General features: G+C 45.3%; 1 protein-coding gene across 1 annotated transcript in view; it reads right to left on the bottom strand.

Annotated features, from left to right (window-relative positions):
• The window catches only part of RBM20 (RNA binding motif protein 20), a 197,290-nt gene that overhangs the window by 117,349 nt on the left and 55,786 nt on the right, over positions 1-24,155 (bottom strand).

The raw sequence follows: 24,155 nt of genomic DNA, 5'->3' as shown, positions 1-24,155 counted from the left end.
AAGAAGGAAGATTTACTGATTATTATGTATACCTTTGCACCATTTGCATTTTTATCATACGTATGCAAGTTTTTCAAATAATACATTTAGTTGAGTTTTATTCACTGGAAAAATATACATAACAGAAGACAGAAACTTGACTTTTGCCCAAATCAATATGAGCGAGATAATAACTTAGATACACAGCTTGCGAGGAGACATAAAAGCAAGTGGAGTTATCTGGGGTATTTGGGGATGACTCCAGAAGTAAGTCAGCTCTGAGCAGAGGCCAGAAGGATACAACAAAATGAGATGCCCCTCCCTCCCCAAAATATATAATACATCTCTGGAATGTTTTATACCTTTGGTCTGCCTGTGAAAGAGCTCAACCCACTTTCCCTCCTGGTCTCAGGTATCTTGGTGTTATTATTATATTCATTAAATATACATTTCTCTAGGGACTAGTTAAGATCACACGTTTAAAGCCAGATGGGCTCGGGTTGAAATCCTGGCTTGGCCCCTTACTCGCTATGTGTCATCAGGCAGATGACCCTTTCTGCTTGCTCATCTGTAAAGTGCAGACAGTAACACTTCTTTGTAGGGTCCTCTGTGAAAGGTTAAATGAGGTCTCGGAGGTAAACTTGGTTAGCCCAGTGCCCTGATCACCGGGGCAAAGTGAGCGCTTAGTAAATGGTAGGGAGTGATCACCGTCAACTTTCCCCATTTTGCCTCTCACTGAACCAGCCACTCGTGAGGACAGTGGCGGTTAAAATGGAAGCATGCCTGGCTTCCAACGCTTTTCCATTTGGCTTTCCAGTGAGGTAGGCAAGTGGAGTCTGAGCACTGTCCCAGGGGCCTCGTAAGAGGTAAGGAGCATCACTGCCCCAACCCCACCAAGGAGCCCCGGAGGCAGTTGGGCACCCAGTTTGGATACTCAAGCTTCAGAGAGGCAGGAAGGGAGAACTGTGCCCTGCCATGGATGTGTCTCAAGGGCCACCTGAGGCCAGCCCGATGCCCACAGGGCAGACAGCCTGGCCTGCCTGGACTTCCCTCGCTATAATGGCTGAGCTGGGCTGAGCAGGGGCGGCTGTGGGAAAGATGATGACAGAGCTACCAGAGAGGTGTGTGGGCACACACATAACCTCACCCCATCCTCTCAGTAACCCTCTTTTACAAATGGGAAAATGTCCACCATTAAGATTAAGAGCACTACTCACTCATCTCAGTGGGTTGGGGTCTAGGTATATTTAGGACCTGCTTGAAATAGGAATATGAGGGAATTTTTATATAGGATCCATGCCAAAGTTTTAACATCTTGGCCTATAGGATAAAATGAATTCACCCACAGGATTGAATAAAGTAAGCTAGAATGTAAAAAAAAAAATTTTAATCTCCATACTTTGGTTTATTTTAGAAAACAGTTTTCTTACATGTATGTAAACTAGCTTTAAGGAAGAAGATTACACTGGTAAATATTTTAAAGAATCGAGATTAATACAAAGTTTAGGGAATTAACGGAATGTAGTATCTGCTGAAAATGTCCTCTATTGAGGTGCATTCCCTCCTATTTGAGGAGTTGTCAATTTGGGGTTTATTTCTCTCCCTTTAGCTTTCAATTTCTTCCCATACTTTTTGCCCCAACAACTGTCTTCCCGCCAACAGTGCACAAGGGTTCCCTATTCCCTGCATCCTAGCCAACACTTGTCTCTTGTCTCAGGCCCAGCCGCCCCGCGGCATGCGGGATCCTCCTGGACCGGGGCACGAATCTGCGACGCCCGCCTCGGCAGGCGGACTCCCAACCACTGCGCCACCAGGGAAGCCCCTCTCTTGTCTTTTTGATGACAGCCATTCTAACAGGTGTGAGGTGATATCTCATTGTGGTTTTGATTTGCATTTCACTGACCAGTGATGTTCAGCATCTTTTCATGTACCTGTTGGCCATCTGTATGCTTTGTTTGGAAAAATGTCTATTCAGGTCCTCTGCCCATTTTTAGATCGTATTATTTGGGTTTTGTTTGTTTGTTTTTGTTTTTATTTTTTTTGCTATTGAGTTGTATGAGTTCTTTATGTATTTTGGATATCAACCCCTTATCAGATACATAATTCGCAAATATTTTCTCCCATTTCACAGGCTGCCTTTTCATTTTGTTGATTGTTTCTTTTGCTGTGCAGAAGTTTTAGTTTGATGTAGTTCCAATTGTTGATTTTTGCTTTTGCTGCTTGTGCTTTTGGTGTCATATCCAAAAATCATTGCCAAGACCAATGTCAAGGAGATTTTTCCCTATGTTTTCTTCTAGGAGTTTTATGGTTCGAGGTCTTACATTTGTCCTTAATCCATTACAAATTATCTTTTGTGAGAGGTGTAAGATAGGTGTCCAATTTCATTTTTTTGCATGTGAGTATCCAGTTTTCCCAGCACTATTTATTGAAGAGCCTATCCTTTCCCCATTGAGTATCCTTGGCTTCCTTGCCAAATATTAGTTGACTGTGTGTGCGGATTTATTTCTGGGCTCTAGATTCTGTTCCATTGGTCTACGTCTCTGCTTTTGTGCTGGCATTATATTGTTCTGATTGCTACAGTTCTGTAACATAGTTGGAAACCAGAAAGTATGATGCCTCCGGCTTTGCTCTTCTTTCTCCAGATAGCTTTGGCTATTTGGGGTCTTTTGTGGTGCCACACACATTTTCGGATTGTTTTCCCATTTCTGTGAAAAGTGCCATTGGAATTTCGATAGGGATTACCTTGAATGTGTAGATCACTTTGGTTAGTATGGATATTTTAACAATATTAATTATTCTGATCCATGAGCACAGAATCTTTTCCCATTTATTTGTGTCTTCCTCAGTTTTTTTCATCAGTGCCTCATAGTTTTCAGTGTACAGATCTTTTGCTTACTTGGTTAAATTTATTCCTAAGTATTTAATTATGTTTTTGGGTTTTTTTAACATCTTTATTGGAGTATAATTGCTTTACAATGGTGTGTTAGTTTCTGCTTTATAACAAAGTGAATCAGCTATACATATACATATACCCCCATATCTCCTCCCTCTTGCATCTCCCTCCCATCCTCCCTATCCCACCCCTCTAGGTGGTCACAAAGCACCGAGCTCATCTCCCTGTGCTATGCGGCTGCTTCCCACTAGCTATTTTACATTTGGTAGTGTATATATGTCAATGTCACTTTCTCACTTCGTCCCAGCTTACCCCTCCCCCTCCCCGTGTCCTCAAGTCCATTCTCTATGTCTGCCTCTTTATTCCTGTCCTGCCCCTAGGTTCTTCAGAACCTTTTTTTTTCTTTTAGATTCCATATATATGTGTTAGCATATGGTACTTGTTTTTCTTTTTCTGACTTACTTCACACTGTATCACAGTCTCTAGGTCCATCCACCTCATTACAAATAACTCAATTTCCTTTCTTTTTATGGCTGAGTAATATTCCATTGTATATATGTGCCACATCTTCTTTATCCATTCATCTGTCGATGGACACTTAGGTTGCTTCCATGTCCTGGCTATTGTAAATAGAGCTGCAATGAACATTGTGGTACATGACTCTTCTTGAATTATGGTTTTCTCAGGGTATATGCCCAGTAGTGGGTTTGCTGGGTAGTTAAAATGTAAAATTTGGTGCAGATGCAAATCTAGTTTTAATGGGGGGAAATATTAAACAGAGGGAATCATTCCCAATGACACCTGAAGTTCAAAAAATACTCAAAACCATACCTGAAAGTAAATTACTTAAAAATTACAAATATGGTATATATATATAACTGATTCATTTTGTTGTAAAGCAGAAACTAACACACCATTGTAAAGCAATTATACTCTAATAAAGATGTTAAAAAAAATTACAAATATGTATGAGCTCCTTGAGCCAAGTCTTGAGTTCATTTCTAAAACGATAAGGCAGTATCTCTGGACCTAATTTTCCCTGTTTCAGTCTCTTCTCCCTTCCTCTTTCTTCTCCCACAATCTCACCATCCTTTTTGCTCAATATCTCAAGAGTAGGTCAGCATCAAAGGAAACACAAATCAATTTCTTCAAGGACACAGATGAGACCTTCTTATCACACTCTATGACATTATAAAACCTAAATCCATCAAGAAGAGATTTTTGAGTTAGCATGCCTCTTTCAAGTTCTTGCCCAAAGACCAATAATTCAAGACAGAACGAAGACTTTCAGTAAACCATGAAAATGATCTCTTCATCCAACAGAACGAAGGGGTTGGTTTCAGTTTTATGAAAAAAGGGAAGGAATGAATCTAGTGAATGTGGTTTAACAGACAGTCCCAGGTACACTGAAAAGACAAGGAAGACAGGTATGGCTAAACATCACACCCACACAAGCTGCTTAGCTAAAGTCACGTGTGAGACCGCTTTTTTGAGAAAGCACTCCAGAAGGGAAAACCAAATTACTGAGAATAAAATATATCCATTACCTTGCTTTAGAGGCAATAATCTTTAATGTAAGAGTGAAGGTAGGTGAGCGAGCAGTTCTTGGTCATTCTTGGGCATCAGGTGGCCAGAAAGTGCTGAGTCTCAAAATTGTGGGCAAAGTGTAGCCAGAGCAAAGCCAATATTTCTAGGGCTAAACAGAAACCCCAGACAAGATCCCCAGGGATCATACAAGGGGCTGCACCCCTGATTTGCCATGACCTTAATCAAGGTGCACACACCAAAGAGCCTGCTATGCATGGGTACCTCTACTCATAGTAACCACAGATCACAGTGTTTGCCTCCTCAGTGTATCTGGAGATCTTTTGCCCAGAGGCCGCTTCCTCCAAAAGACACCCACCTGGGTAGACATTTGGAAGCCACATGGACAATCTTCTCGGCCGTACACCTGGCTCTGTGCTTTGTGGTTTCATTTCATAGTTCTGCTCATCCCTACACAAGAAGCATCCCCAGCAAGAGGTGAAGGATGTGAGGGGGTCACCGATTCGGCCCTAGAAGAAAGGTCAGGGTGGGACAGGGATGGATAGAATTGAGACACCATGACCCAGCTGTGGAGATAAAAGGCTGGAAAGAGGCCCCAAGAATGGCTTCAAAAAGAACTCCATTTGCTGCGAGCAAATGGCCTGGTCAAGGCACATCTCATGGACAGGCAGTCAGCAGAAAGGGGGATCAAACTTCGGTCTTTGATGGTAGCAGTAGTAGCAGTAACAGCGGTGGCAAGTTTCGGAGCAAATAACATTTGGGTGAATAGTTGTGGAATCCTCTGATCTTAAGAAAGTACATCTGATTCAACCTTTATTAGTAATAAAGTATTAGAAGTCACAAAAACCAAATCTCTGCACATGAGTAAGTACCTCCTGATACTGCTGGATTTTGCAGGTGATTGAGAACCCCAGGGAACCCTCAGGCTTCCCTGCCACTTTGGATAGAAATGCACTCTGGAGTTGTTATTGTAGAGTGACATTGTTTATTCCCCAAACTAGTATGGATGACACTACAATTCCTCTATCAACATCATCATCCCTTAACCATTACCATCATCGTTATGCTCGTAATTGCTTTGTGAGAAAAGTAAATTTGCATTATTTTACTGAGACATTATCGGGTACTGACATTTTAAAGACTTAAAACAGTGAAGACAATAACATAATATCTTACTATAATAAATTGGCCCTTTATTTATGTTGTTTCAAAAAACAAAAAAAAACTCCATTTTCCAAAAGGGCATTGTTTGTCAAGGCTGCATCGCTTTAGAGCCTTACCAGCTTCCCTATTGCTGTATTTTTAAGTGGTGATGATGCTAAGACAGAGACAGGAAGGGAGCAAAGAATCTTGACTGAGGTAGGATATCCAGCAGGGATTCTGGTACACACAGAAATTGATTCCATAAAGGAAGTACTGACTTAAAGGACGTCTTCTGAGCTGGTGAATAGACCTGATAATACAGGGAACTGAGATTGGTCATCACTGATTTCAGGCCAGATCCTGCTGCCTGGGAAGGTTTACTAGGACTTCCTGGGGTCTGTTATAGGGAACTAGGTACTGAGGGGGAAAGGACTGCTGATGGTTCCAAGGGTGAGAGATTTCCAGCAAGGTCCTCAAGTCTCCTAGGCTCAGAAGGCCAGGTTCCCACCCTTACCACCAGCTCAGTCTTCTCGGGGCAAGAAAAAGAGCAAGCCACTCCCACAGAATTTCTGCTCCAGGATCCAACAATGAGGTGTCAGCAACCAGCAAGGACAGACCTCAGTGTCAGGGATTCACATTCAGCCCAGAAGGTCCCTGGGCCCCAGGATGGGAAAACTGGCATTTGGGAAATAAAAGAAATTTAGAGAATGATTTCAGAACCTACCAAAGAATGAACCCCAACTCTCAGGGACAAACAGTGAACTGAATGTGCCGTTGAAAACCCAGTGTTACCTTTGTCAGAAGTCGGTGGCCAAGTGACATTGCTTATACCTGGTGAAGAAATGAAAGCTTCCCCCAAATTCTTAACAGAAATCTGAGAGAGGAGCCTAAGGGCAGAGATGCCTGTCAACACAAGAAATGCTTCTTGCAGAAGCAAGTACAGACTAACAGTGGGTCAGGGAAAGAAAGTCGGTGCTAACTTCCCAAAAAGCAAATGCAGGGAAGAATAGGAAAAGGCAGACATAACAACCATTAAAAAGATAAGCAAACAAAACTGCAATATAGAAATGCTGGAGGCTGCTGCGTAAAAGAAATACCCTGGAGAAAAGACAGAAAGGGGAGGAAAAGACCGTCAGAATCAGAAATAAAGCATGATTATGAACTCATCAAAAGTGGCAGTTATTTGAAATACATTGTCCTTTTAGAAAAAACTAGGTGGGAAGCTTAAGAAGACAAGAAATGGCTCTCGAGGTGATGAAGGTAAACCCATGGGGTGAGATCCATCTTCCTGTGAGATTAAAAGGCATCTAATGCCAAGTGCAATGAGTGAGCATTCACTGGATGAAACAAGACCAGATTTATACCTCAAATCCTACATTTTGCAAATTCAGCGGAAGAGAACACTATACTCAGTATGAAACTAAGGAAAATTCCTGCAGAAGCCCAAACCCTAAGGAAAGCAATTTGAGGTGGACAAGGAAAGGTAGCTTTTGCCGTCGGAAGCCACTCGACCATAAAGATTTCTATCTTCATTAGCACATTCTCCGAAAAGCCTAAGTTGAGTCAGCCGAGACAACAAAACAAAGGGGGAAAAAGGTACTATCTACAGGGACTTCCCTGGCGGTCCAGTGGTTAAGACTTTGCCTGCCAATGCAGGGGGTATGGGTTCAATCCCTGGTTGGGGAGCTAAGATCCCACATGCCTTGGGGCCAAAAAGACAAAACATAAAACAGAAGCGATATTGTAACAAATTCAATAAAGACTTGAAAAAAATGGTCCACATCAAAAAAAGGTCTATAAAAAAAAAGATATTACCTACAAATGTGTAAGATACAGGGCTGCTGAAACATTATTTTAAGGATCAGGATGGTAGCACATATAAAAATGAAAGAACTGTAACTAATAAATTCAGCTAAAAAGCCAGGATTCCTGGATTTTTCAGAAAGGTATGGGATATAACAAAGGAAATCTGTGGCCTCGTGAACAAGTGTAAGATAATATGGAGGGGACATCACTGCTCTAACTGAAATTCCAAACACGCTTTCAACTTTTCCCCTCATCCATCATCCATCCCATCCTTTCACTGTTAGCTGAGAAATCAAATGAGATGCCTCCTCTTCCTTCTTTCATTCTCTCAAGGAAAGGAATAAAGCAGGGAGACTAGAAGCTCCTTGGCTTGCTTGCCTGTGTTGTGTCTGAGTTTGAGGACAGGCATGGGGAAGGCGAGAGGAAAGCAGGAAGGAGCCTGGCTATTTTCCAACAGGGTTAATAACCAGCTCCCGAATATTGAGAACTGGCCGCACTCAGAGTAACTGAGAGGATGATGACCTTTCATACCAAGAAAGGATAAAACAAAACAATTGCATGCCTAAAACTTACCTTAGTCATTGAATGAAATACTAGGAGACTTAAGAGACCACTCAACACAAAGCACGTACGCTACACGTTGAAGAACAGATCTAGCACACTGGTTTACTAGGACAGTACGGGGTGACTAAGCCTACATGCCCACCCTAAGCAGGAGGGGGGTGCAGGGGGAAGGCAGGTGGCACTTCAAGTACAAGTGTGGGGAGGGAGGAAGAAACCAAAAACGATGTCTCCCTTCTTTCCTCCTGTTTTCCCTGCCTGCCGGCCTCTGACACATGATTTTGCCCTTGCATTGTTGTTAAATAGGAAGAAGAGAGAAGAAAGGGGAAGCAGGCACTGAGCACAGGGTCCCAGGGCTCTTTATCCTGGCTCAGGAAACTGAGAAAGACTGGAGGGGGGGGATCTCCATCCCACTGTGATGAGCTTTGGAGGGGAGGACATGGTGACATGGCCCGAGGGCCAGCCACAGGCCGGACGCTCTGTCCATTTTACAGATGAAGCTCTGAGCAGCTTAGAGCTTATTCAAAGCGCAGATATACCAGCACAGCCAGAAGGGAACCCCAGCTTGTCTGAATCCAAAGTCTGCACAGCACTGCCGCCCCTTCCGAGGCTGGAGAGGGAGCGCTCAGGACCAAGCTGTGTTCATTCTGCCAGAGGACTTGCAGAAGGGGTGGAGGTGTTAACGGAGTTAAGACACCCAGGGTAGGGAGTGGGGTGGACAAGTCAGGATTCACGAGGTTAAAATTGGGAGCCTTCAATTTGGATGTTCTTAAATCTTTGCGTAGAGGCTTTGCCTGGGCGCTGCTATGTGAATGCACAACGGGGAGGACACCAGTGGTAGGAAACCATGTCAAATGCGGTACAAGCAACCACCTAGCTGCTGTCTCCCATCCAGGAAGCTGCTCCTCCCGGGCAGCATGCAGAGCTAAGAGCCAGCACAGGCGAGCACCTGGCACTTGGGGCTCCTCGAAAAGGAAAGGAAATGATGATAACATTCCCCAGAGAGAGGAGGTCAGCAGAGCATTCCAACCTCCTACATGGGGCGCAGTCCCCCTAGGGCTGTGGGCACTGCAGCCAGGGCGCCAAGGCCAGTGTCTCCCAAGTGGGAATCAAGCCCTGGAGCCTGGAAGAGAAGCCCCCTACCCCGGCCGTTATGACTGCAGCACATCACGATGGATCTGGGAGATCACATCCCAGCTTCCTCCCGCGAGGGGCTCAGGGCCTAGCAGAAAAGATAGATATTAATCAAACTGTCAAAGAAATGTGAAACTGTGACTGGATAAATGCTTCAAAGGAAAGTGTAAAATATCGGGGAGTGAGCCTCCACTGGGGTCAGAGTTGGGCAAGGAGGAGGCGGTGGGGTTTCCCAGGAGAGAGGAGAGGCCAGGTGCCTGGAGCTGAAGGTAGACACACCTGGTAGCAGGACGGAGGTTTGGGAGCAACAAATATGGTTTCATAGGCTATTTAGCTAATTACCTGGTAATTATCTAAAAAGGAGGAATGATTGTGCCATGAGCTGCCTTCTTTGTATTCAAGGTACCTTCTCATACTGAATTCCTTACGCACCTAGCAAAACACTTAAGTTATTCCTGTCATTGTGACAGTAGCAATAATAGTGCCAAGTTTTACTGTGAGTACCCATGTTCCACCTCAGCTACCACTATTATGAGTCTAGCCTTTACCTGCTTGCCCTCGCGTGATTCTGACAACAATCCGACTGGGCAGGGGAGCAATGAAGGAACCTGCCCAAGATCACGCGGCCTGGGTGTGGCAGGGACCAGATCTGAACCCAGGCCCATCTGGTTTGCGGCCGTGCACATGAACCAGAGAGGCACTGCTCTGGGGATTGGCAGGAGAAGCTGATAGATACCCCGGCCTGCTACCCTTGTCCCTACGGTCTGTCCCGAGTCCTGGAAACTCCACAAGCCTCCTATGACCTCACTGCGTCACCTGTAAAATTAGGATAATAACACCTATCTACCCACCTCATCGGGTTATTGTGAGGCTCAAACAAGCACAGGTGAACCTCACAGGTTCAAAGCACCACATGAACAAGAGGCCTGATTATTTGGCAAAAACATACCCCATATTAACTTCAAATAGGCAAGGTAAGTGACACCCTCGCAAGACCACAGACACAATCAAAGAGAAGGGAGAAAGAAGGAGAATTGAGGCCACTCCCCCTCACCTTGACCCTGAGGCATAAAAATGAGAGCCAACAGCAATTCGCTGAAGTCTACCCCATAGCAGGCGCTGTCTCTGTGTAGTAAATAATCAAGCTTCGGGCTTCCCTGGTGGCGCAGCGTTTGAGAGTCCGCCTGCCGTTGCAGGGGACACCGGTTCGTGCCCCGGTCCGGGAAGATCCCACATGCCGCGGAGCGGCTGGACCTGTGAGCCATGGCCGCTGAGCCTGCGCGTCCGGAGCCTCACCAGCCAGTCTAACAACGTGACTTATGGTGGGGGCTCTGGCCCATATGGTATCAGCTTGACCTTCAAGAGGCTGGAGACTCGAGGTCAGCCTCGCGGGCGGACGACTGCGTCTACAGCGGGAGACGACGATCAGAAGCTCTGCGCATGGAATTTTCCTGGACTCTGCCCTGTGTTTCTCTTCCCTTGGCTTATTTTAATCTGTAAACTTTCAACATAACTGTAATTATCACAGCTTCCAGTAAGCTCTGTAAGTCTCTCTAATGAATTATTGCACCTGAGGGTAGTCTTGGGCTCCGCTGAATTTGCAGCTGGTGTCAGAGGTGAGGGTAGGGTCTTGGCGACCTCCGAACTTTCGAGTCCCTCTGCATTGTCATTTCATTCGCACATAAACCCAAAGAAATAGATGTTATCATTCCCACCTCACAGACAAGGAAACTGAGTAGCTGAGAGAGGCCATCACTTGCCCACAATCCCATATCCAGCAGGTGGGGGACCTGGGATTAATTAAACTGCAGCATTAGTGAAACTCTCACCTGGGCACGAGTGGTCCTGCTGCCACCTGCCAGACCACATCTCAGGCTACCGCGAGAGCTGCAGCCCAGTGAATAGAGGGCCTCTCTTTGAACAGCAGGCCACACCGTGGGAGGATAAGGGGAGAACTTAGAAAGTGTTTTAGTAGGAAAAATAAAATACTATGCTGTTTATAGATGCTGGGTGGTATTGTGACCTTACCATTGCAACCTTGAGACATGCCACCTAGGATAGAGACACAACAGCAGCCCTGAAACCCAAACCTCAGCCCTTTCATGGTCAGAGTCACACCAGCCCTGGGAAGCAGGAGCCTGGACAGAGTGATGCAATGCCTCCCAGGACAGGACATTCCACCAAGAGGCCGGTCGAGGGGCTGTGTCAGGGGAGCAGAGAGGAGGGAGTGCGGAGGGAGGACTCCGGCAGGAGGGGGGCAGATAGGGTGGCCAACGGTGGCACCAACGCCTGCCAGCATGGGGAGGGGCAGGAAGGAGGCTGCACACACAGCAGATTCCCCCCCAGCACCGAGACCAAGCTGTGCCTGTCAATCCTGCCCCCGCGTCTCAGGAAGCCTGGCATGGCCAATGCCCTTGGCCTCCTACATACACGCCACCCCAGCTCTGTGCCATACAATCAGGTTGACGAGAGCAGTAGATTTAACACTGTCCCCTCCAAAAACAGTTCTGTGGGCTCTGCAGCCCCCAAAATACACAACCAAGCAGGAGGTCATACCTAAAATCCAGATTTATGCGCTTTGTATATATTCTTTTTAAAAGTCTGCTCCTATGCCATTGTCTTCTACTTTATTTTATACATGTATACAAGGACAGAAGAAAAATCTGGTCAATCAGATTTCCCTGCTTTTGCTTTATCCTTGGGGTTCAAGAATCTACAATAAGTAATATCTCGTCATAAGGAACATTTAGAAAATGGTATTTTGAAGAAGAAAGCTTTTTGACAAAGAAATAACTGGGCATCAGTATTCTAATTAACAGTAATATGAATTATCATCTGGGATCTTAAAAACACCCTTCAGGAAATAAGCTCTGAAACAGGTGTTAACCTCTTGGGGGTCCGTGGATGGGTTTCAAGATATGCATAAAAGCCATGCAATTGAAATTGTCTGCAAAATCACATGGGGGTGTGCCCCAGACTAATTTTTCTGAGGTGAAAGTCCAAAGTTTTCATCATCTCTTTAAAGGGATCTCTGACCCCAAGATGTGAGCGCTACTAGCACATTCAGGGCTGGCACATCCTTGGTCTCATTTGCTCTCAAGACATCCCTGTGAATTAAACAGGGAAAGAATGGGCAGGAGGGAAAGGGCAGTGAGGGTCCAAGTTCACAAGGTTATGTCTGTCACTTTATCAGCAGCTCAGGACCTCTTTATCACAGTGGCGGTCCACAGACGTTTCTCCAAACCAAAGACTTAACACTTCTTGGAAACAGAGACTGGGCCTCAGTCACCAAACACCCAGCACATGCTACGTGTGCGATCAAGGGCCGACAGGTCAGGCTCCTGGTGGGGGGGAGAAGCTGGGCACAGCCATACTAAACCAGGCGCACGCACACAGGGTGCTGGATAAATGCTTTTCTGTGATCATGGTGATCCTGTCTTCCTTGCCTGCTCTTCTGACTCCTCACACACCGCAAAAATATCTGCTTTGGCTACAGAAAAACAATGTACCCTCTCTTAGTCTCCATATTGCTGCCCACAGGGCGACAATATGACCCAGCATACCAGTGGCGGCAGGGAAGTCACCAGGCATTCACTGCAGGGCAAATATTTGGGAGGAAGAGCCCAAGAGTCAATGGAAGGATGCTGCACAGCCTGAATACTGACCACTCTGTCCACTCACAACAGTAAAGGGTAAAGTGAGTCAGTGATCGGATGACCCAACGATCTGTCTTCTGCCCTAGAAACAGAACTGAGGACATCCTGACAAAGCAGCCCTGCAGAGCAGCAAGGAAACACCTTCACACTCCCTCCCCTTCAACAGAGAAGTGGCGACGGGCTGTAAAGCCACCTCGTGCTACAGCTCCCAGCTTTGAGCTATTCCAGCTGGAGCAGCCTGCAACCCGTGGGAACAACTTACACGCCACGGTTTCCTTCTGGGTATGAAAATGTCTGGGAATGAGACAGCAGTGATGGATGTAGAACTTGGTGAATATACAAAAAAAACAAAACAAAAAACACTGAACGGCAAACTTTAAAAGGGCGAATTTTATAGTATACCGCGTGACATGTATTCCAGTAGAGCTGCTACCAACTGTAGGGTACCCACGTCCTACCTCCCAGGGTTGCTGGGAGAATTACCGAGCCTGTTGCTGCATCACCCCTGGAACCCGGGTCCAGGGGCTCCTTTGTCAACAGTACTCAAGGTGGAATTAGTACTATCACCCTGTGCTCCAGGCTCCCTGCGGAGCAAAGCGAAGGATACACAGGGGTAAGAGGATTGGTACTGGGACAGGTTCTGAGATTGTGGGTGGTGGTGAAAAAACGACACCTTAGCTTTACATGTAATGTTTTATATTTTAAAGCAGAAAATATTCACATACTACTTGAGTAATTAAAATTAATTAATTTTTTTTTTTTTTTTGCGGTACGCGGTCCTCTCCCTGTTGTGGCCTCTCCCGTTGCGGAGCACAGGCTCCGGACGCGCAGGCTCAGCGGCCATGGCTCCCGGGCCCAGCCGCTCCGCAGCATGTGGGATCCTCCCGGACCGGGGCACGAACCCGCGTCCCCTGCATCGGCAGGCGGACTCTCAACCACTGCGCCACCAGGGAAGCCCAAAATTAAATTTTAAAATGCCCGCTACTATACTTAAAATACCTTTTTCTATTAATCATTTCAAATCGTCTGTCCTAACAGTCATTTAAGCACTAAGAGCCAGGAAGGCTCTATGGAGGAAACACTGCCACCGAAAGAAATACAACGAAATTCATTGCTCCGAACTACTGACAACAGTCCTCCCCAGCCACCAAAACTAACCAAAGGCAGAGAAGAGGAAGTGGTCAGAGGTAGAGGCAGGAACAGGTGCCCAATGGGAAGCCCTCCCCTCCCCAAATGGGAGGGTAGACGAGACTCTGCCCGCCACATGACTCATTCTGACATCTGAGGTCTTGGGATGCATGAACTGAGAAGGTGTGGGAGATCCAAATACCTGGCTACATTAAGATGTCTCATGAGAAGCAGGGAGACGCTTTCACAAGCAAAACCAGAGTCGGATGCCACAGGGTGTTTTTGAAGATGACACCAATTAGGGAGGCTGCTGAAGAGCTTGCTGATTTGCCCTTTGGTCATGTGGGCGGGCATGGTCTGGGCAGCGATGATTTACTGCTGGGAGGACTCTGCCTGCACAGACCCAAACATGGGCAGACACACGCAAACACCAACCCCTCCTGTCCCGACCGAGCCTACCTGAGCCCAGAGCCCGCGGGAAACGGCGTTACCAAGAGCAAGCGTTCCCATAGCCTGCATCCCCCAGCTGACCGATGAGAAGGCAGCCAAGCTTCTAACAGCAGCCTTGGCCCTCATCAGGAAGAGCCCAGGTTGGACATGTTCATTCAGCAAATAAGTGAGGGACTTGGATATGCCAGGCATTGCTCTGTGTGCTGGAGATTCATTCGACAGGAAACAAAATCTCTCTTCTCATGGAAATTACATTGCAGTACAGAAAAACTGATAAATGCATAATGTGTCAGGCATTGGTAAATGATAAGAGGAAAACCGAAAATGAAAAAAGGGCCTCTGGATAAGGTGACAGTTGAGCAGATGCCCGCATGAAACAAGGGAGTGAGCGCAGCAGGCATCCGGAAGGAGAGGGCTCCTGACAGCAGGCACAAAGGCCCTGGGGCACCGGAGGAAGAGCAAGACACCCAGTGGAGAGTGTCAGAGAGAAGACAGGAATGAAAGAAGAGGACCGTAGGTAAAAACCATGGAGGGCCTCCAGGCAAGACCTCTGGATTCTATTCTGAGTCACCTGGGGAGGGGCTGGAGGGTTTTCAGCAGAGGAAGGAAGTGACTGGACTTGCATTTTAAATGGTCCCTCTGGCTGCTACTGGAGAGCAGACTGCAGGGGGAGAGGATGGGAAGGACACCGCCGTGTCTGGGTAAGAGGCCATGGTGGCCTGGCCCCGGTGGTGGCAGAGGAGGTGGTGAGAAGTGGTAGGTTCTGACTGTGTTTTAAGGTAAAGCTAATGGGATCCGCTGATGGATTGGATGTGGGGGAGAAAGATGAAAGTCCCAGATGACTTTAAGGTCTGGGGTCTGAGAATATGTTTGAGTCTCAAAGTTAGGGTGCAATCTGTGCACTAAGAGAGAGGACATGAGAAGAGTTTTGCTTTCTGAGGATAGCAAGTGAGGTCTTGGGTACTCCCTGGAAGCAGCTAGTCACCCACTAGTGGCAGGATGGACACAGGATTCCCAAACATTGTGCCCAAACTCCGTGGCATCAGAGAAACAACTCTGACAACACCATTATGAAGAAAGGAGGCTTCAATGCAGTGCTTGGAAAAGTAGGAGGTTGGAGGGGGAGACAGGAGCCTTTGCACATTATCTCATCCAACCCTCAGGAGGTACATATGTCTTCATCTATAGACGACGATGACAGTGCTGGATGAAATATCTGAAGTTTAAAAAAATACCCATAGGAGAAACTCTTTGTGATCCGGGATAGGAAAGGCCTTCCCAGGCAAGATGCAAAACTCTGAAGCCATAAAGAAAAAGACTGACAAATTTGAATTCATAAAAATGTAACAGGTCTGCCTGATCAAAGGTAAAAAAAAAAAAAAAGACAAAACTTAAGGCTACATACACATACCCAATAGACAAAAACAAACACAAACTCAAACCCATTTGTAAACAAAACTAAAAGCAATACCTATGAGAAAATATTTACAACGTCAATAACGTAGGGTTGGTTATCTATAATATGCAAAGAATTTATTCAAATCAATAAGAAAAAGACAAAGAACCACATTTTGAACAAGCAAAAACTATGAATATCAACTAACACAAAGGAGAAATTCAGAACTCTGTGAAAGGATGCTCACCTTGCCAGCATTCAGAGGAATTCATGAGAGCAAGGACCTCATGTTTTCACTTTGGAGATTAGGAAAACGGAAGGGTTCTCAGCTTCAGTGTTGGGAAGGGGGTGGGAAACACTCTACTCTGAGTAATCAGTCTTCCCTTTTAGGAACATGATTTGGCAGAATCTGTCCAAACATTTCACGTGTATGCCCTATGACTAAGCCATTTTACTAGAAGGCTCTACCTACAGATATATCTCCGTATGTATGCAAGAAAACACACCAAATTATTCACTGCAGCAGTGCTGTAACAGAAAGAAAAAGGCATGACAGTAACAATTAAATGTCCATCCACATGGGATTATTTAAGCAAATTATCCATGCTATCAAGTACAATGAAACCTTTTAAAAAGAATGAAGTAGAACTATGCGTAGTAGCATTAAAGACTTCCTAAAAAAGCTGAAAAAAGTTACAGAACAATATACATAGTGTGTTACTCTACATGTTAAAAAATAAAACACAAAGTATATACGTGTGCATACATGTATACAGATGTAAATGCAAAGAGAAAAGGCTAGAAGTATATACCCCAAACTGTTCCCAGCAGTTGGACTTTGGGAGAGGGGGCTCATATCAGGCAGGGGTGGGGAAGAACGGAGCCCCCCACTTATTACTCAATGCCTCTAAGGAACTAAGTTGTTTGAATGTTTCTAATTAGGAATTCATACTGCTTATACATTTGTTTAAAAACTAGAGGATGATGATACTTGCTCAAACTCTTTTAACTGCACATAACAGAAACCCAGCACAAAGTCACTGAAACAAAAAGAGGAGGTGATGGAACTTGGGAAGCTGGGGTAGCACCGACCCCAGGCCCGCTTCGTGCAGGGGCTGAGACAGCGTGGCCAAGCCTCCATCTCCTGCCCCAGCTCTCAATCTCCTCCTCTCAGCTCCTCATCATCCTCAGAGGATAACACCACGTGACACACAAGTGGGCTGCCTAAGCCCCAGACACACATCCTCTCTGCAGAGCATCCCTAGTGCAAAAGGAACTGTTTCTCTCCATCGATAAGTCCCAGGGGAAACTTGACAATGGAGTACTTTGGGTCACCGGCCCACTCCAGTGAGTGAGGAAGCCCCTCTTCCAGATTCCATGATTGACAGCCCCCAGGACCATGTGGAATGAATGGGTGAGGCATGTCCTCAAAGGAATCCCAACCAGAGGAAGAGGGTTGGGAAAGTGTGACAGGCAGACCAAGCAACAGACAACACGATCCACGACAGACTAGAAATGAACAAGATCTGAAATTACTGCCCAATGTTGCACAGCTAGTCAATGGCCAAGGGACGCCACTCTCGGAAAGCCCTGTGTGTGTGAAGGGGATGCTGGGAGCCTGTCATCCAAGAACTCAAGCAAACCCATAACATTCCTTAAAGTTCCCTCAAGATTATTACCCTTAGAACAAAATGAAATTTGCACAGATAGAATTTGCTGGAAAAAGAGAAGTGAAGGGCGACAGAGGGCAGTAGAATATTTATGAGCTATGAGGGAAAAAGATGAGATGGGTCCCAAAATTCTTTGAAAGAATAGTAAAGTATGAGGGTATAGTGAATTAAACATAAAGACCATTCCTCAAGACCACCTCACCAACTTCATCATTTATTAAACACTGCGTTTTGCATTGCAAAAGTAGCTGTGTAAAGAGAATGGAGCAGGTATATCACTGCTCTGTCTCCAGAAGCTTGCACTGAAGACGGTCACACGGATGCACGTGACCATCACGGGATACCCAGACAAGACAAGCATGACATCAATATAGCCAACCAGCTTTTCTTTATACAGAATCCAAATGCAAAAGGAAGAAAGCCCAGCCAACAGACAATTTCAAATACACTTACAGGAAGGATAACAGGCACAGTTGCAAATTCAAGTTTTCCATATTGTTTAATCCTTCTACTCCCATACTCCACACATTTATTTAACAGATATTTGCTTACTCAAATACTCACTGCCTTCTGAAATCCTGACCCCTTTTATGCTTCATTCTACATTAGGACATAATCTACTTCTTGTATTACTGAACCAACCAGATTACCCCAAACCCAAACCACACTCTTTCAGTGGTGGTTGAATGCATAAAGGTAAACAATGCATTTTTTAATTACGTTGGCTGCCACGTAATTAAGATTGGTTTCACCCAGGCCTGGAGAGCAAGAGAAGCCAGCACTCTGGTGTCCAGGCATGTGGTGATGCTGCAGTGCCTGCCCTTGTTCCATGGTAGGAAATGAGGTCAAACCTTGCCTTGGATCAAGGGATCTGGGCCTGCTCTAACCACCCTCCTCTCTGTTAGTAGGAAAGATACCATAACACAGAGGATGCCTATACTACTTGTTACTAGTCTTTTCCAAACTGGGCAATTAGCAATGTATACTTCATTCTTCTTACTTCTTCTTACTTACTTACCCTTTTGCAAATTGTACAATATATTAAATATATTATATTTTAAATATAATAATATATTTAATTTAATATATTTAGCAATATATTAAATATATTTAATTTTTAAAATCCCTTATCAATGTCATAATTACTCAGATTAAGGTACTAAATTATTAAAGAACTATTCCGGCCCTTAAGTATGCAAAGTATCACAAGAGACCCAGAGAGGTTGAAGGCCTGGTCCTTGTTCTTTAGTGACTTATCCTCATCAGGGTTATAATCTAATTTAAAATATGAGTGCAGAAGACTCAGGATATCATCCCAGCCATGTCCCTCGCTTAACAGAGAGGGAAACTGAGGCCCAGAATGGTTAACTAATAACCAACAGCAGCTATAATGCTAACACTGCATGTTACTCTGTGTCGGAGACTTGCTTAGGATGGCGCAGCAGGACTGAGACGCAGCCTGGAGCCCAAGTGTCCAGACTGCTTGGCCGGGACTACTCCCATGTACCTATAAATCCACTTCTGTGCCTCCGCCCTGTTAGTCCAGCCTCTATGTCCACTATTTACCTTTTGTGATTCTCATATTGAAAGTCCCAAAGAACAGAGAAGAAAAAAGCAAGAACTGAGATAGCGGGCAGAACAAAAGATCACAGGAGGTAGCCCAGAGGAACCGAGGCACTCAAAGAGGACAAAAGAAACACTCAAAATAGGGAAGCCGAAGTGCAGATGACCAAAATGACTGGAAATCATTTTAAGATACTCTACAGAGAGTATAATAGATGTACTAATAGATGTGCTGGGGAATTACAGAAAAGCCAAAAAACTGTTTCTGCCAAAGAGAAGCATATATTTGAGTCCAGGTGATAAAGTATACACCTATGACATAACAGAAGAGTAATTTATTGGGGCCTCCAGAACAATTTATTAGCCTCAATCAATAAAGGCTGAAAAATTCTAAAAAGTCTTCTCATGCCATGACTGGACTATTATAGTAGCTTCTCAAGTGCAGTAGCCTTTAGTTTAAAAGGACTCAGCTCTGTTCACAATTACTACGACTACTACTACTACACACACACACACACACACACCCCGACCTCATCTGTGGTCTCTGGCCTCAGGGACACTGACAAAAGCCTCCCTCCCAAGCCACTCCTCTAGAGGAACCTTGGGAAATCTGGATGCCCCCTTCCAGGGGTGACATCTCACGACAGCATGTGGGCGCCTCCTTGTTTCTCAAGCAATGTCAGTCCCACAGACTGTGGCCCCAACGTCACCTGCCCGCCTCCACATTCTAGGGTCTGGGGCTCATGTGGGACCTGTCCTGGAGGTGGGGGACCTGTCCTATCCCTGCTTCTCCCCCTGGGCCAGGAGCCCAGGGCAGGTAGCAGTTCCTGAGGAAGCAGATATCCAACTGCGAAGGCAGCCTCTTGGGTGCCTGGTCTCCATGAGAGACTTTGGGAAAAGGAAGCCCTGCCCCTTCTCCCCCAAACCCAGAGAGGGAGGGAGGGGCCAGCCTCTCTTGAAGAAAACCTGCACTGCCCCAAATGTGAGCTTCTCTCTCCCTCCTCAGCCCTCTCCCTATTGGTGAAGTAGGCTCCAATGGGGCTGGGGACTTGGCTGGGAGGCAGAGAACCGAAAGTGGAAAGCAGCTCTCAGGAGCCCCCATATTCAGTTATTCTCTAAACTCAGAACCAGAGGTGCTATGAAATGGGGATAAAAACACTATTTACCTCGTGGGGTTGTTGTGAGGATTAAGTGAGTGAAATGGCAAGTGCTTAGGCCAGTGCCGAGCACACAGTAAAAAAGCACAGCATGGACCAAAGCATTTCTGCCCACAGACAAAAAATAAAAGATGACCCCAGGGCAGAACTTCCCTTTAGCAAAGGGACTGGACAGAGGCTGGCTGGAGTGGGTGTTATCCCAGACTGGCCTGGTGTCTGGTCCAGTGTTCCCAGCACGCCCGCAGGGTTGCCCTCTCGCAGGCAGGCGTCCAGCAGAAGAACGACCCCGGTTACCCCCTAGTGCTTTTACTCTCAACCCGCCTGCCAGTTCAGGGGACATGGGTTCGAGCTCTGGTCCGGGAAGATTCCACAGGCCGCGGAGCAACTAAGCCTGTGTGCCACAGCTACTGAGCCTGCGCTCTAGAGCCCATGAGCCACAACTCCTGAGCCCACGTGCCACAGCTACTGAAGCCCGCGTGCCTAGAGCCCGTGCTCTGCAACAAGAGAAGCCACAGCAGTGAGAAGCCCGCGCACCACAACGAAGAGTAGCCCCCACTCGCTGCAACTAGAGAAAGCCCGCGCGCAGCAATGAAGACCCAACGCAGCCAAAAATAAATAAATGAATAAAATAAATGTATTTAAAAAAAATCACAGCATAGACCAAAGCATTTCTGCCCACAGACAAAAAAAAAAAGATGACCCCGGGGCAGAACTTCCCTTTAGCAAAGGGACTGGACAGAGGCTGGCTGCTGGAGTGGGGGTTATCCCAGACTGGCCTGGTGTCTGGTCCAGTGTTCCCAGCACGCCCGCAGGGCTGCCCTCTCGCAGGCAGGCGTCCAGCAGAAGAACGACCCCCGGTTACCCCCTTGTTCTTTTACTCTCAACCCGGCATTTAATTCCTGGCCATTTCACATGCAGCAGGAGGGCTTTAGGGGTGTCACTATGCATAGCAGTGGGGTGAGATGTCAACAAGAATTTTGAAGCCAAAGCTGTTTATCTCACACTGAATCTGACCACACATCAGAAGAAGGACAGCCCTGCCCTGGTACAAAGGCCAGCTGCAGCTCTGACCAAAAGCAATGCATTTCTGACCAGCCATTAAACTGTGAGAGGAGCATTTAAAACAAGAAAAACATACACAAGACTATAGTTGATACACACACACACACACACACACACACACACACACACACACAAGAAAAACCAAGAAACACAAGAGTTGATAGCCAAGGACTTAAAATGAAATAAGATTCCATCAGTGCCTCATATAAAATTGGATACCAGGTCCAGATTATCCCCAAGTTTACTAACACGCACTGAACATTTCTGCCAAAACAGTACCACCCACTCTCAGCCACACTCAATCCAAGCCACCTCTTGACCCCCGCTAACATTTCTGTGACTTCTGGGACTGCCCTGCAGGAATGGGAACCCCAGCACCCCAACTCTGCAAGGCTGCCTGCCAGAATCAAAAGGAGCTGTTCTTCTTTTTAAAGCTACAACGAATGAATCCGGTTGGTTTTTTTTTAGCTTTATCGTTTCTCCCCCCTTCCCACATTACAAAAATAATTCCTGCTGGTCGTAGAAACTCGAATTCGAGCCATAAAACAGAAAAAGTGAAAATCCTCTGAAATCTCAGCCTCCAGAAACAGCCACTATTAATAATTCGAGAAACAAGAGTGTCACTTCACTTTTTTTAATCTAGCAAAAATATATGGAACCTACACATTTTAATAGATATTAGTCAAGAAATGGGATTTCGGTTTTATATCATATGCAACAAAATTAAAATGTTCAAAAACACAGCCTTATCCATTACTTAGAACTTTGAAAATAGTTGAAAAGAAATATATCTAAATGAAAGGTCATTAGTCCTTTATGGTCCTGGTCCTCACAAATTCATATTTAGGGAAAAAGAGCTGGTAAACATCTGGTTAGGATTAAGGTGGAAATTCGAAAGCCCCAAACTAGTTTAAGGTGAGTTACCAGGTGGCTGATTCATGGGACCAGCTACCTAATTTGCAGAGTTCAGTGCAAAATAAAAACGTGGGGTCCCTTGTTCAAAAATGATTAAGAATTTCCAAACAGTGACAAAGGAGCATAAAGAAGCAAAGGACCCTTCTAGGCATGGGGCCCTGTGTGACTGCACATGTCACATGCCAGTGAAGCCGGCCCTGAATACGCACGTTAATTTAACCATATGATTACCAAATGTTTACTTTTCTCTGTATTTTTAAGGCTTCAGATCTATCATGTTTGCCTTTAAGACCATTCGTTCTGTTTTCAAAAACTGTTTACCATTCTTTAAAGAATGAATAAGAATAAGATGAGAATAAGGCCAGGAAGAATGTTGAAAAAAAAAAACAGTATAGTTTTAGCTTGACCTTGATTAAGTTATATGTTTTCTGACGTATTTTCCAGTCAAAAGGCACTGCCATGCAGCTAATATTGGAGAAACACAAAACATTCTGGAATATCAAGTTAGCAAAAATAAAATCTTAAGCTCCATTTCACATTCAAAAATCTACATTTGAGATTATTTACAACATGAGATAATTTTCTAGGATAAATTTTGTAATATGCTTTCAGCTTTTTAAAAACAACAAGATATGTACTTCCTTTCCTATACTCCAATAAGCCATCACTAAACAGACTTCCCCTAAAAGCAAAGGAAAAGAAAACCTTATCACTTGGCAGATTAAACTGTATAAAATTAAGAATTCTCTTTAGTCCCTTTAAAGTGCAACAGGTTCATTTTACAATGAAAAAAAATTGCTACATAAAATAGTCATCCTAGCCCCTCCCTGGGTCATTTAAAGGTATTTCCATGTTTAGCATGAGCTGGGTCCTGAATAAAAATAGCTTTATCTTTTAATACATGATAAGAATACCAAAAATTCTTTCTAAACTTCTGTAAAAGGCTCACAAAAGCCACCCAAAGGCCTGGACCATATTCCTTGGCAATTATCAGCATGAGGAGGTGGCAGAGAAGGAGGGGGAAAGTAGTTTGTAAAAGGCCTCAACTATACCCAAGCCTCTTCATTTAAGAGAAACAGCTGCAGAACCTCTTCTCTCCCCAGCAAAGGAGAATCACTTGTGTTCCTGAGGGTTACCCTTCAGACAGACAAGCTGGACACACTGTCCTGAGATTCCCCACCTTTCAGCCCAGGAGAGACCAGAATAGCTGTCCACACCCAAACCCGCATTCTGATGGACTCATCTGGGAATCCCAGGGAGTGTGTTCAGGCTTCTCCTGGGCTTCAATAGAGTGGCTCAACGAACACTGCTTAACCAGAACAGCGGCTTTTCCTGGGGGAACGTCAGAAACAGGACGAGAAGGGAGGCAGGTCTGTGACTGGCCGGCCTCAGCTCCCTTCTCAGGGTCCAGGGCTAGTCCCAGAGACACACAGATGTTGCCCATTCCAGATGGAGGAGGGAAGACAACTCACATTTCTTAAAAACGTACTGTGCCCCAGAGCCTACCCCAGGTGCTCTATGCAGATTACAGTATCAATAGTCACCTGCACAAAACCTTACCATTTTGCAGATAAGCAAGCTGACTATGGCTAGTAAAGTAACTTGCTCTAAGTCACAGGGCTACAAACAGGCAATGCCGGGCTTCAAGACCTGTTCAACCAAACTCGAAAAGCCCCCGCTTTTCATCAGTGCTGAAACCCAATGTGGGGCTTGCCCAGTGCAGGCCATAAGGCAGGACTTTTTGTCTCTAGAGAATTTAAAACAAAAACCATGAAAAGTCACCTGCTTTTCCTTATCACCAAGCATCAGCAATTCTAAACAATGTCAGTGAGAAGCTATTCCTCCTGGAAAGCATATTTTGCTGGCTTAAGTTCTAAAATACCCCCGCAGTTACTGCTGAGTTTGAGTAATATATATTTGTAAGCTTCAAATGAGCTTATTTGTATTATTTATCCTTTGATAAACATTGTATCTACATGAAAGGTAATTTGGAGCATCCCTAGCTTTGCAGTTGGCCCCCATCCATGCAAACCAGACTCCTACTCATTTCAAAAATAAATTCATAATAGGTCAGAATATTTTTTTTTTTTTTTTTTT

The sequence above is a fragment of the Neophocaena asiaeorientalis genome, unplaced genomic scaffold (genome assembly GCF_003031525.2).
Source record: "Neophocaena asiaeorientalis asiaeorientalis breed wild unplaced genomic scaffold, Neophocaena_asiaeorientalis_V1.1 scaffold85, whole genome shotgun sequence".
Classification (NCBI taxonomy): Eukaryota; Metazoa; Chordata; class Mammalia; order Artiodactyla; family Phocoenidae; genus Neophocaena; species Neophocaena asiaeorientalis.
The sequence above is the reverse complement of the archived record's forward strand: the minus strand, read 5'-3'. Positions and strand labels throughout refer to the sequence as shown.